The sequence below is a fragment of the Neopelma chrysocephalum genome, unplaced genomic scaffold (assembly GCF_003984885.1).
Source record: "Neopelma chrysocephalum unplaced genomic scaffold, ASM398488v2 Primary Assembly neopelma1_59, whole genome shotgun sequence".
Lineage (NCBI taxonomy): Eukaryota > Metazoa > Chordata > Aves > Passeriformes > Pipridae > Neopelma > Neopelma chrysocephalum.
Genome location: NW_020897714.1, coordinates 17,398,174 through 17,404,663, shown reverse-complemented (window position 1 = coordinate 17,404,663; position 6,490 = coordinate 17,398,174).

Below are 6,490 nucleotides of genomic sequence, written 5' to 3'. Positions count from 1 at the left end.
CCACTAGCTTCTGGAAAGCAACTGGAGAGGTGGCTGCCTGGGACAGTTCTTGTTGCGAAGAGTCAGTTTTCCTTATACAATGCTTTGAAGTCTTCATTTGTCGTCTCAAAAGAAGGAAGTCTGTCACCACAAACCATACAGGCTTTTACAATTGAAAAAGCATTTTCCTCAGGTGTGAGGCCACATTCTCTCATTCACCTCTGACGTTCTAATGCAACTAGAAAGCAAACTCCTCACAAGAAAAAAAAAAAAAAGAAGATTATTTCTAGGCAGGATGAGAGCTGTGGTGTAGTTTTAGCTGGGCAGAGGAAGGATGGCTCAAGGCTCAGGGACTCAAATTGCATAAGCCAGAGACTGAAATCACAGATGTTCGCTGCACCATGAAATTATTTGGTGACATCTTTAAGCCAAGAGCTAGTAACAAAACTGTTCAAAATGCAAACAATCACACAGCAACAATATCTACTTTTGCCAGCCCAAGTAATTCACTCTGCCTTACAAAATCATGTCAAATCTGTGAAATAAACATGACACTGGCAGGTTTTGTGTTGGTGGCAGCAATGTGAAAATATCCCACCACATCCCTGGGGTGGCCTGAATTCAGACAACCTTTTGCCACAATCACAGTATAAATTCTTCCTTCTTTCAACTTAATTTTTCCATTCCATGTAACTTCATGGATTTCACTCTCCCCTCTGAAATATCTTACACTGAAACATACCACTTGGCCATTTCTTTTTCTTCCCACCAAACTGTCCCGCACTTGATTCAACATGTATTTTCCCAACTAGTGAATTTTTTTCCCCCAGCAGCATTCAAGGCAATAGGCAGCACATTCAATTCATTAACATTTTGACATGGCAACAAACAAAAATTTTGCCTGTATTAAAACAAAGGCCTGAGGTTCACCTAGGGTTTTAATTCACCACAATGACAAAATGACATCAAGGAAAAAAATTAACCCCACCAATGTGTACAAGCAGTGTTGGATGCACAGCACAGTCCAAAGGCAAGCACCCCCCCACCCAGTAAGGGGATGCAGCCTTTCTATGCAGAATAGCATCAGCCCTATCCTCATTTCCACCTTCTGGTGTGCCCTCCCTCCAGGCTAAGGTTTCAAATCTTCAGACTGTATTTTGATTTCTTTTGGCTCACAGAAAAGTCCCTCTGCTTCAGTTGTTGGAAGCGAGAGGGAGTAGGGCAGGGCAGCAGGGCTTGGCTGCCACCTCCTGGCGTCTGGCCTCCTTCCTCTGCTGGACACACACCAAACCCCAACGAAAACAGAATACTCCAAAAATACAAATAATACCAGCACTGCCCTCTGGCTTCCTGAATTGAGCCCTTTCTAACTCAGCAGGAATAAAAGAGACTCCTAAAGGAGAAAGGGCATGAGATCAAGTTGCTGAGCTTAAGGGAGCCAAGTTTCACAAATTAATATAGTTTTTATGTATATGAATATGTGTACGTTTATAGTTTGCAATAATATGAAAGCTTGTGGCACGCTACATGAGCAGTTAACATCTTGCAGACAGAAGCTACAAGGCATCCAGAGTCAGTTTTCATTTCTAAAAGGTTAGTCAAACAAAATACACATTCTCAAAGGTGAGGTCAATATGCCACTCCATTACAAAAAGGCTTCCATGAATGTTTCTGCTTCAGGTTTAGATAAAACTTACGTTTATTTGCTCCAGAGAAAAGTAACAAGGAGATAATTCTTATTAATTCTTTCTCCGTTTCTTTGTCTTCTTCCCTGCTTATTATTGATAAATACTCTCAGAGTTTTGAAAGCATCATATGAAATCTCCAACTTGCATCTTTTAAGACATTACAGAAAGAGTACAATAAAAGGCTGTCATGTGAAAAAAATACAAAACCCTCATATGTTGCCTGCTGTAATCCTGAAAATCTCAAAACTAGAAAACTGTGGTGTCAAAGTATTCTTGATTCATGGCCACAAGGCAAGCCTAGGAGAAACAATTCAAAAGAAGTTAAGACATTTGTTTTGTATGCAAAGGGTGGTTCCGAGGCTTGGGACTGTGTGGATATGTGCATGAGGAAAGATTATGAGAAAAATCTATCAAATTAGTTTTCTCACATCAGCATTCATGAAAGACAGCACTTCATAAAACCTTCACATCAGCAAGTCACCACGGCTCCTCAAGGACATTAAAAGAACAATCAACTTCCCCAAACAACATGACAAAGGAGATTTCTTTTTGTTCAAAACAGCATCTCCAGGCCTTGATGTACCATCACTCAGCTGAGATAATGGAACATCTAACGGGAGGTCCTATCCTGTTTTTAATCCACCCAGACATGCTGAAATCTGTCCATCACAGATGAAGATCAGAAAGGCCAGGCCAAGAATTATAAAGTGACAATTTTCAGTAAGGAAGCCACAGTGAAGCCTGCCAAAGCCTGGTTGGCATTTGTCTCTAATTCCAAATAAATCCTATTGGGAAAAAAACCCCCAACCTCATGCTCCATATCTGGATGTAAGCGTACAGAAGAGATTAGCTGTTACTAAGAATAAGACCAACGTGCACTGTGACGACAGCTGGATAACAAGCACTAACAATTGCAATTCTCCCAGTGTGAGCTGAGCACTGGCTGAAGTTAGAAAAATGTTTTCCTATGGATAAACTGGGGCTGATACCACTGCACCAAGCTGATGGTGTTTGATCCCAGGCCTCTTCTGCACAGATATCCCTGTGCCCAGCACATGTGTATCAATCTGGTGTTTGGCATTAGAGACAAAGCTACAAATACAACACTGTGAAGAGGATTTCCCTGTGGTTAAAATCTGCTTCTCTGAGGTGCTGCTCCCAGTGTGACCAATAACTGTGTGTCTTTTAAGTCCTTTCCAACTCTCTTACAATGCTCACAGCAAATTAAAAGTGCTGAGTAATGGGGTATTCAGCAAGAAAAAAAATTCTATCCAGACCATTCCAGCTCCAAAAGAATATACATCCAATTTTTCAGTCAGGGGTTGTAAAAATGAAGACTCAGTGCTGGTACAGCTGAGAGGATGATGAGACCTGTGTAGCTCATTAGTGCTGCGATAGCACCCCCGTGAGTCAGGCCCCACCCTGCAACTCCTATGCCAGGATCTCTTCACATGCTGGAGATGGATGTCTGGGAACCTCTCACAGATAGATTTTGGCCTTGTTATCACTTGTACATCTCCATCACTGCAAGCCATGGGGGCAGACTCTTGTCTTGCTGGGCTTTCTGATCTGGACCACCACCAAATTGCTGCTCTTCCCTCTCCTCCAGCTGCAGTAACTGCACTGGTACCTCCCCAGCTGCAGAGGGAAATAAAATCCATCTCTTCACAAGCTTCTGCCCCTTACCTTGAAGTGACTGTGCTGTCCTCCAGGCTGCTTTGACACATTCACTACATTGCTACGAACAGCAGAGAAAAATGTTGTCTGCCAAACAGAGAGGTGAATAGATCTCATTTTAGTTATTATTTTCCAGAAAGTTGTGGAGTCCATTTCTTTCAAGCACAAACCAAAGGAAGAATACAGAAGTTAAAATAATTCTGTAGAAGGCAGTTTATTGCATGGTGAAGTGCCAGTTCAAAATGAGCTCGTTTGCTGTTGTTCATTGAATCCTAAAACTATCCTATTTTATCTAGTGCTATGAAAACCTGTAAGCTATAAATATTATATAAATTATATATGATGTCTCACACTAGTAATGTTTTACACTGGGTAAGTACCAACAGCCCCCTACAGATCACATGGTCATGCACAGCTTTATTTGTGCAAGACATGGACCTGGCCCCTCTCCATACCACAGAAACTTGCTTTGAAGAGGACTCGGCAGCCCACACACGCCATCAGACTGTGCCTTAAAACCCCTCTGTTTCTGTTGTGAGAGACAGCAACTGCAAGAGGCAGAGAGAGTTTTATAATGCCGATGAAGCAGCATTTGCAGAGGCAGAATTCAGCCTTATAGATTAGGTGATTAAACAATTATATAAAAACACCTGGTTTAGATATCCATCTTCCTCATCTAACTCTTTGCTTTCAAAGTCATACTGATTAAAAAGAAAAAAAAAGACATAAAACGCAACAATGGGCATAAGCCCTGAAGCACTGCAGGCCTCTCAAACAGCTCCCTCTCTCCCACGGCCCTGCACTCTCCTGCAACACGTTCATCAGTTGAGAAATGTTTTTGACGTGTGGTGGAACAATAATTCCATTGATGGCCATGAATACGTTTTTCAACAGAGCACTGTGCAGGAATATCTCTATCTTGAAAGCTCACCTGTTTTTTCCTCTGAATGGACTGTGTTTACCTGCCTTTACTACAAAAGTCCAGCAAAGCCCAGGGTCAGTACTCCCCTCTTCCTTCCTCAGCAGATGAGCAGTAAGATATGTAATGAAAGGATTAATCTGGACAAGAAGCTTTGCAGTGCAGCACTGCAGCACACTCTATTCCTTTTGGACAGACTGGAGGTAAATCTCAGTTTTTCCTCCCACATAGGGTATTGCACCAGCTTTCAGGTTTTAATAACATTCTCCAGTGCAGCCAGAAAAGGAAAATCGTTTGATGGGGAGACACTTCCAGCAAAGTACAGTCAGCTCCGGCAGCAGACACTGTTATTTAGCAGCACTCAGCAATTCAACAAAATTACATAAGACAAAAAGAATATATTCTATCAGCTGTCATCCTCCTAACTGAGGCTTAGTGAATAACATTTCTGTTATACAATATTAGATAGAGATATATATATATGCAAATAACATAGTTAATAAGTTAAAATGTGTTAAATACTGACCTACTATAGAGGCAAACAACCTATAATCATAAGAAACATGGTTTGGAATACAAATAGGAGCAGAATTCATTCCAAACATCACAAATACCTGAGATGCCACTTGCTTTGAAATCTCTAAGATGCCACAGGGATTTCCTACCTTCAGTCTAAGGAAGTGAGGTGGGGAAGAGAAAGAACAGCATAGGATTAAATTTAAATCTCCTAAATTGAGCCAAGGTCAGAATTATCCATGACGGAACTTAGCTAAGACGGACGATCCTCTCTGCTGCTGTCCTTTATAATCATCTTTCCTTTTTCTCTTCCCTCAAAAATAGTATTAAAAATTAGGGAGAAGGTCTATTTTTCACCTGAGGACGAAAATATTTTTTGTTAGGTTCTCCAGAAGTGAATTGACACAATTTTTTGAATGGAACACACAGTTATGTACTGACTGCACAGCAGAAGTATAGTGCACTGGCAACTGAGGCTGCCACTGCAGGTACTTGTGCATAGAGCTGCTGCTGCCACACCACCTCATACTCTGTTTCCATGTCTATTTCCAGCTTCAACTGACACAACCCTGTCTGTTAGGAGTCATTTTTGTCCAAAAGAACACTTGCATATTTTGTGATGTTTGACATGGAACTCTGTCATTAGTTCTCCTACAACAATTTTTTTCCAGTGAAATGACCAAACTACAGAGCCAAATTAGCTGAATCATGTCTTTATACTACCCCTCGAAGTTATATGTTTGCTTGTGAGGGGGGACATCAGCAAATAACAATTTACATAAATATATTTTAAAATAGAGTAAAATGATAGTATTTCCATTTTATTTCTGGACAGTATTCACCAAGGGTGACTTACAACTTCAGTACAAAGATTAGAAATAGTCTTTCACAGATTACTTTGATAAATTATGCTTTTTTAATCTCAAAGATACTCACCTACACCTTCGAAACCAGAAATAATTTTAGGCATTACAAGAGAAATGTCATCATCTGTTCAAACTATGCCTGAGAAAACTAAGGCAGAGGTACCAGCTGCAACATGAACATTTGCCTGCTGATTGAATGAATGACTGAACAATTCCTCAACCACCTGTAGTTTGGCTCAGTCACACAAGGTTAGGTAGTCTTTCAGTTATTTCAGACTAATGCCTAAATCAATACTAGAGAATGGAGAAGCAAAAAAAAGTTTCAAATGCCACATGTCTACCACTAAAAGGAGATCGAAGGTGCTCCCGGCTTCAGTAGCTTTTGCTTTCATTCCTTTATGAAACTGTTTCATTATAATTGGTCAGCAGAGCCAAGTAGAGACTTAAGTGCAAAATGTCTGTTCCTTCCAGACTTGATGGTAATGCAGACACAGCCAAGGCCAGCACTCATCTACGTGGGGCTTCTGTATTCAGCTTTTTTGCAAAAATGAGATACTTCTTTATCCCTTTGAGTCCACACTGGCAGACAGAAAAGTATTTTTTGGCTAGTAAATGCTAGCAAGCATTTACTTTCTTCTTCTAGGTATAGCAACCAAAAAAATATTTCTGCAAGAATTGCTCCTTCGTGCCACAGACCGCAGCAACCTGAGCTGCTAAACTACAGCTCCCAGAAGCCACACAGATTTCAGCCAGTGGCATGAGAACCACTTTGCTACCCCACAATGATTCTGACACCAGGACTTTTGATGTGAGGTAGCTTTTCAAGAGCCATACTACCGATTCCA